The sequence below is a fragment of the Ursus arctos genome, unplaced genomic scaffold (genome assembly GCF_023065955.2).
Source record: "Ursus arctos isolate Adak ecotype North America unplaced genomic scaffold, UrsArc2.0 scaffold_17, whole genome shotgun sequence".
Classification (NCBI taxonomy): Eukaryota; Metazoa; Chordata; class Mammalia; order Carnivora; family Ursidae; genus Ursus; species Ursus arctos.
Window position 1 is genome coordinate 12,324,476 of NW_026622841.1, and position 8,792 is coordinate 12,333,267.

Here is an 8,792-nt window from a genome sequence, read left to right on the forward strand (position 1 = left end):
ATATTAAGTTTTGAAAAACAAAATTGAAATTCAGGAATTTTAGTTGAATTCTGATAGGTCTATTCCAGTTTAGCCGGGAAGTTCTTCTTTAAAATAAACAAGTTGTCATTTGTCTGCAATTCATGAAACGGAAATCTCCGGTCAGTCGGCTACATACAGACTCATAGCGACACCAAGTGGTACCATATTGGAAATGTTTTTAGACTTTTTTAAACATCAGAGAGACATTACCTGGGAAAATGGTTGTCGTGACCAGCATAATCTGTAAACTGGCTCTAAATGGATGGAGTTTTTTCAATTATAATTACAACCAGTGCTTCTATTTTGAAAAATTCGTCTCCAGCCCAGACTCAGAGTCAAAAAAAAAAATTCCATATGGACAATGATGATTAGTAGAGAAATGAGCATAATTAATGGAGCTTGTCTTTTTGGAAATAAGGCGTTGTGCATTCTGCAAGTGAACAGCTGCCCCTCGTGATGAGTGATATGATGAGAAGGTTAATTGAGTAACGTCAAATCCTTCTTTGCTGTTTATTAGGTATATGATTTGCAGCCCGTTATTTAAAATCTCTGATTAGTAAGTTTTTCTCCCATCTCTAAAATGGGGAGACCTCAACTCATTGGTATGAGGGGAGCCTGGTTATAGAAGGATCCGCTATCACTTTCAGAAAGCCGGGCTCCTCTGGTCTTACCTTTACCTGGGGACCCCCTGCCAGGTGCTCCCGGGTTGCCAAGTACTGCAGTGGGGGGAGTATGACGGCAAGAAGCGGAGAGGAAACACCTTGTGTGGCCGACATCCACAGCTGCGAGGATATGACGCAGCACGGAATAGAGATCAGACTAGGGGGGTCACATTCGCCTGAGAGAGAATGGGAAGCAATGTGAATAAAGAAGTCAGGAGAGGACAGACCCTGAAAGGCCGTGTCACTTGAGCAAGCTGGATTTTATCATGAAGGCCCTGAAAGTGGAAAATGGTATGAAAGTGTTTACTTTTTTAAAATTATGACCCTAATCATAGTTTAAGGATTCCATTCAGGAGGGAGTGGGTGAGCTTGGAGCAGAGGAACTGGGGGGGGGGGGGTTGGAGGACAGCAGGTGCAGTGCAGGGTGTGGAGTGGATTGAATGTGGGGGGACCGGAGAGTGGAAGTCAGGGGTGCTGGTCAGGTTTCTCCTGTTGTGTCTTGGCAGGTGATGTTCTATAAACAGACGAGGTGCAAACACAGCTCTCTGTTGCTATTTCTAAAGGCGAAAGTCTGGCGGCCTAGAGCGGGTCTCAGAACAGGCCATGGGAAAGGAGGAGTTGTAAACGTCAGAGACTCTTCCGGGCTCTCACGTTGCAGATGCTTCCTCCACACCCCTAAGTGAGGACTGTCACTCTCTGGGTTTGTGCTCCTGGACACTTAATCCAAAACTGTGTAATAAACTGCTATAATGTGTGAGGCAGCGTGCCGGGGGCTGGGCAAGGCATACAAACTCTCTGGGTCTCAGATTCCACAGAACGGAAGCGGCATTTAGATTATTCCTAAAATCCCTCCCTCTTCAAATGCTGAATCTCTGTGACTTTCTTTTTTTTTTTTAATAAAGATTTTATTTATTTATTTGAGAGAGAGAGAATGAGCGAGAGCACGAGCAGGGAGAGGGGCAAAGGGAGAGGGAGAAGCAGGCTCCCTGCCAGGCATGGAGCCCGATAGGAGACTCAATCCCAGGACCCTGGGATCATGGTCTGAGCTGAAGGCAGACGCTTCACCGACTGAGCCCCCCAGGCGCCCTCTCTGTGACTTTCTAATAAATCCCTTCTTAATCACTTGTGACCCTTACCAGTAACAAAATTTGTTTATCCCTTGCACTCATCACCCATAATATTTCTCTGCTCCCTACCTAAAGGTAGGAAAATTATCCTTACTTCAGTTGTCCCTTGAAAGCAGAAGCATCAGAGGTTCTGGGTCTTCTAGAACAAACCTGATTTCAGCCAGAACAATCCTGAGTTCAGGGGCACTTTGTGACCCTGGGATCAGCAAGGCCGCCCCCAGCTGAAGGAGCCTGTGGACTGCTTCACTCACCAGCTGGGCTTGTCAGGAAGCGAGAACCAGGTCAGCCGTCCCTTCTGCTTCCAGGCCCAGGCACCCCAGGCCTCTCCTGGGGAAGATGCATATAGGGTCCATCGAATATAAATAAGTTTAGTTCCGAACAGCGGCGCTAAAGCAACAGGAGACTAAGCCCCAGGGCAGTTTTTCTCCTCCAAACCCTGGTCCTCTAATTGAATGCTGCTCTATTCATCGGGAAGAGCGGCGACCGCCCAGAGACCTGGATTAGCACAGAGCAGGCTCGCCGAACCCCCTTTTCTGTGAGGAGCAGCAGCCCTGGAGAACTGGTAGCAAAGCCTGCATTCTGCTGAGGGAAGCTTCAAAGGCCCCAAATGAGGAAAGAAGTGTCACTGGAAAATGTTGAAATGACAAATAGCAATATTTCCGCTGACAAAAGATGAAGATGAAACCAATGTTAGAACAGAAAACATGATTTTATTTTGCCATGCTCTCTCTGGAAAACTGTCATCAAAGTCTTTAACTGAAATGAGAAAGGTGTCGATATAACAAGCACACTAGAGCCAACTTAGATTTCTAACAACGGAAGTCATCTTTGAAATAACAAAAGCTTACAAAGTAATGAAAAATCTCAATGAAGAAAGAAAAGCGCGTGGCCCTGAGTAGTCCTGGGCTGCGCGTTTATCAGACAACGTGAGAGCCGGAAGGTACTTAGGGATCATCTGGGCAAACCCTTTCTCCTTACAAAGGAGGAGACTCTGAACCCAAAGGACTCTAAATAACTCGCTCAAGGTCATACAGCTAGTTAGGAACTTCTGAATTGCTGGCAACTGCTTCCTTTCCATCCAGGGAGCCAATCTCTGGAGTCTTCTCTCTGCAAATTCATCTTCGCCCAGTTATTGAGGCTGAAGGTCAAGGTCACCAGATGCTGGGACCTAGAATAGGCCTGGCGTCTTTGATCTGCTCTGCGTTGTGCTCACTGAGCCACAGACTGGCCCAGGCAGGCTCAGGACTGGAGTCAGCGGATACTGAGGGAGAGGGGGCTGCAGTGGTTCCGACTGGCTCCGTGCCCCCACCTTCCAGCTGCAAAGTGATGGGCAGTCTAGAACTGCTTTCTGGGGAACACGAAGTAGTGTGAACTTTTTTGTAAGGAAATGTTTAAAATCTGGCCTGAGGGGCGCCTGGGTAGCGCAGTCGTTAAGCGTCTGCCTTCGGCTCAGGGCGTGATCTCGGCGTTATGGGATCGAGTCCCACATCGGGCTCCTCTGCTGGGAGCCTGCTTCTTCCTCTCCCACTCCCCTGCTGTGTTCCCTCTCTCGCTGGCTGTCTCTCTGTCACATAAATAAATAAAATCTTTAAAAAATAAATAAATAAAATAAAATAAAATCTGGCCTGAGAAAGATTTTAATACGGACACTAGAGTCCAAGAGGAGAACTCACCTGATTCTGAAATTTGAAAGTTAAGATAGGAGGCAGGAGAGTGGAGTCGGTGGGAAACGGGGCAACCAGGCCAGGTTTCTCTGCCTGTGTGCCCTCTGGCACAGATGCAAGTTGACACACTTTTCCACAAACATGAGGCATCTCAACTAAGCACACTTGTTGAAGGGAAGCCTACTGAGGAAATAGATTTACCTAGACACATATAACAGTAGAGATATTAGAAGCGAGTTGCCTATGCCAGTAATCAAAATTATGCCTTGCTAGATAGGATCGGACAAACTTGACAATGAACTTTGAAGAGTATCATTGGTTTACTATAGAAAGAACAATGACCTGGAGGAAACAATTTAGACAAGAACATTAAAAATTCCGATTAGTATTGTTAGCTAATTCAAGAACTCATCAGACACACCCACGTGCGCACGCACGCGCACACACACAGATTGACATGAAAAAGAAATTATCAAAAGGCTAAAAGTATGTTTGTGAAATTTAAAAAATAATTACCCCCAAAAATCAATAGAGGGACTAGGAGAAAATATTCAGGAAATCTCTCTGGTTTTAAGAATAGAAAACAGAAAAGTTGAGCTGTCCATGATCAGTTCAGAGAGTTCAACACTAGATGCTGATGCCCTCTAGACAGGAAGATAGGAAAGGAAGAAATAATCACATCAATTGTACCACAATTCATCAATTCTAAAATGATCTCAGCTTTAAAATGCGTTATTATTTCATGTATTGCTAAGGAAATGAAGGCTGTGCCAATCACATTATGTTACAATACCTTATCTCACTTGAATTTTTATTTTATAAATACGTAAAGAGTTCTTTTAGGTGTATTTAGATGTATATTTTATTAAATCTTATTCTCATTCAAATGTAAAATTAAATATTTGCAAAATAAATTACAAAATAACCTTGACGCCTGTTCAGAACTTGACTCTTTAAATAGTTACAGGGCTTAAAAGCATAGATGCTCATGGCTTATTGTCACAGTGTCGTTTATCGTGCCATCAGGAACTTTGTTATGTGGCCATTACCAAACACCACCAAACGTGAGCAGACAGAGCACCAGCTGGCGTCTTTAGGATTCTCTTCCGAGCTGCTGACACGCTTTCTGGAAGCTTCGATGCTGGCAGATGATGGGTAACCCTATAGCACAGCTTCTACTAGCCCTCCCTGGGCTCTATAAATCGTGGTCACTGCTTTGCAACAGAATAGGGAATTTTTACTCCTTCCACCAGACATAAGGATTTGCTTCTCTAAGATCAAATTTCACATCATTGTTGCACTTTAGCAATTTTTGGCGTTCACAGTAATGTCTTCGTGCCAACTAATATAATCTTCAAAAATTAATGGCAACTACACGCAACACATATAGCACCAATAACTTGAAGTGGAAAAAAAAAATAAAGACGATGACTACAAACAGGTACAGAATGGCAATGATATCAAGGCACGCGTGACTTTCAGAAATGTAAAGATGTAGAAAAATGGCTCTTCGTGTGGAGTACAGCGTAATACTGAGCTTTCTCGTCTAGTTTTTATTATTTGTTTTTTCTGAGTTCATTTGCCCAGTATTGAAAGAGGCACGTTGAAGTTTAAATTTATCTTCACTGTGAATTGTACCCTTTTCTGTATCAAATGACGGCATTTCTTCCTTTCATTTCCTTGAAGTCTAGTTTTTCTGATATCAATAGCTTGACTCCTAGTGTCCTTTTGTTTAAATTTGCCTGATATGTCTCTGCTCACTTTATGTCACTTTGAGATATCATCCTTGAAAACCACATTGACAAACTACTGTTCTTTATTTTCAATCTGAAAGATTTTTGTCTTTTAATAGGGAAGTTACATTTAGTTTGATTATTAAACTTAATAGTCTTGTTTTCTTAGCTGACTGCATTTTTACCACACTATATTATACCATGATTTCTCCATTCTTTTGTTAAATTTCTTTTTATTGTGAAATGTATCATGCATACAACACCATGGATATACCAATGGATATATTTAAAGATTAATAGTAAATTTAATGAACATCTGATATCCACTACCTGGCTTAAGAAACTGAGTATCTTGAATAACATTGAAGCTTCCTGTTGACCTAACTGATCACATTTATTCCCTGCCTTGAATTTAGTAGTATCCTGTATTTTGCATTAGTAATTCCTTTATTTTTTTATAGCTTTACTACATGTATATATCTCTTAACAGCATAATGATGAGGTTGCTTACTGTTTAACTTTGTGCAAATGTAATTGACATGTGTTATTTTTACTCTGCATTATGTTTTATGCCGATAGCTGTGATTAATTCATTTTCCCCAAGATACGGTATTCCATACAAATTTGTACAACCTCCGGAAGACACCAGTACGTTACAACCTATATGAAAGGTGCTAGCAATGTGAACAGTGCCCCAGAGCTAAGCAAGGTGATGACCCTGATTCCACTGTATGGATACAACATAATTTATTCATTTTAATAATTCAACATTTTTCCTAGGGGTTTTTTCAACATTTTTTCTTGCTATGAGGAACAATACTGCTACGAGCACTATTTTACATGTCTCTTGAACACTTCATTTCTCTAGTAGCAAACTAGGAGTGGGATATCTGGTCACAGCATACACGAATGCATGCAATAGTGAACTGTTTTTCTCTTGCTAACCTGTCTTTTTGTTAAAGAGTCTCAGTGAAAACCTAAGACGGATAGAGGTCAAGTTTTCTGGCCCTACGAAGGCATAAGATGGACTGGACTTCCATTGCTGGTCTGGAAAATGGAAGAAGGAGAAAGATCCCAATGACCGTTAAGAAGGAAGCAGGAACTTTGTATCTGCAACCAGGTGGAGCTCAAGGCTGCCCGTAACTGACCGTCCCCGAGATGGGTTCTCCCTCAGAGCCGCCTCAACGGAGGCAGGCAGCCCTGCCGGCGCTCTGACTTTGATCTTGTAAGACTGGGCAGAGCTAACTCTACTGACCTACCGAACCACTAACCGCGAGACAACAAATCCATGTTGCTCAAGCCCCAGAGTCGTCGGTAACCCATCAAGGCAGCGAGAGAAAACCAACAGAGTAGGTGAGCTTTGCATGTGATAATTGTGTTGGTCCAAATGCTTTTAAATAACCGGATCGATGTTATTTTAAATTAATTTTTTTCTAGTTGTGTTTATCTTTGACTGATGGAAGGAAGCCATGAACTAAGACCTATCGCTGCTAGATTAAGGCCAAAACAGGTTAATAGAAAACACTTGATGCTCTTCCAAGCTTCGTATTATAACTTCCTCTGGTTCATCCGTATGGTTTTGCAAGGAGCTAGGATGTCAGTGCAGCCTAGTGCCTTTGTCCTTGTTGTTTGTTCTAGGATAACTAAGTGACAAAAGGGTCAGTCCAAGACAATGGTTGATGGGTAGAGGGGTGGAGGTCCACCTCACGTTCTGTGGGGAAAGAGAAGGAAGCTAATACTCAGAGAAACAGCAAAGCTGGAAATGGAGAGTGAGCCAAAGACACTTGGGTCTGCGGTCCTAGTTATTCCTTAGGTACTTTTTAAGCTTGAGATGAGATAATAAATTACTTTTTTCTTAAGTTAGACAGAAATGTGTTTCTATCATTTGCGAAAGAAAAGCATCATGCCAAATACTTGATTAGTTTCTTGATGCTGTGACAGATTACTACAAATGGAAAGATCTAAAACATGAATTCATGATGTCAGAGCTCTGCTGGCCGGAAGTCCAAGGCAGGTCTCATCGGACTAGAATCGGTGCCCGCGGGGCTACGCTCCTCCTGGAGACTCTAGGGCAGAATCCCTTTCCTGGCCTCCTTCAGCTTCTCCATTCACATTCCTTGGCTCAGGCCCCTTTCCTCCGTCTTCCAAAGCCAACAACATTGCTCTGCCCTTCCTCCATGGTCACATCTCTCTCGAACCTCTGATTTCTACTTTAATTTGCTGTCTTTCATTGACACTGAGCATCTTTTCATATGTTTCTTGACTTTCTCTGTTTTCTTCTTTGTGAAGCGGCTCCTCAAGTCTTCACCCTTCTTTCCATTGGCTTGCCATTTTTCAACAGATTCTTTCATGAAAATATTTTATTTTTTGGATATTTATCTTTTAATGGCTAAACATGGTAAGCTATCATCTCCTGGTTTGAACCTATTTTTTGGAATTTTTATTGTGTATTTTAAATGTATTTTCAAGTACATGTATTTTAATGTTGATTTTGTCAATTGCTTGCCTTGTTTTGCTTTTTATATATTGTTTAAGATATCCTTCCCTTCCCTACAGTCATAAAATATTCTGCTATCTTTTCTTGTAAAACTCATAAAATTTGGTTTTCATATTTTGGTATTTAATCTCTCAGTAATTAACTTTGTTTCCTTTTATATAAGGAGGTCGTCCCAGCACACTATATTGGGTTATCATTTCCCTAATGACCTCTAATGCCAGTTCTGTCCCATTTCCCATTTTCTTATATGAATGAGTATGCTTCTGGGCTCTCTTTGGTACTATTAATCTGTTGGTCTATCCCTGTGTAAACACCACACTATATTATTAAAACTTTATAATAAGCTTCAATATCTGGTAGAGCAGAACTCTGCAACTTGATCTTTCTCTTTAGAAGTGTGCTGGGTATTTCTGGCCCTTTGCTTATTCATAAAATTTTAAATATACTTGTCAAATTCCACAGAAAACATTGCTGGAATTTGGGTTAGAATTACATTACATCTATAGGACAGGTGAGGGAAAACTGATGACTTTTCAACTCAAATCTCTCTATTCATGATATGAAATATCCCCCTTTCCTTTGGCCATCTTTAATATCTTTCAATAGCATTTCTTCTTTTTTTTTTAAGATTTTATTTATTTATTTGACAGAGAGATAGCCAGTGAGAGAGGGAACACAGGCAGGGGGAGTGGGAGAGGAAGAAGCAGGCTCCTAGCGGAGGAGCCCGATGCAGAACTCGATCCCAGGACTCCAGGATCACACCCTGAGCTGAAGGCAGACGCTTAACGACTGAGTCACCCAGGCGCCCCTTTCAATAGCATTTCTTAATTTTCAACACAACAGTCTTGCTTATCTCAAGTCATTATTACTGAGAACATTGTATTTTTAATGTAAAATTACGTTTTCTAACTATTGCTTTTTAAATGCACAAGAATGCAATGGAGTCTTGCCTAATAATGTTACCGATTACATGCTGGGCACCGCTACACCTGGCATTGTTCCAACCTCTTTACGAACCCATTAAGCCCTCTCAACAACTCTATGAAGTGGGTCCTGTTATCAAAATTATTTTTCATACTAGTTCCTTG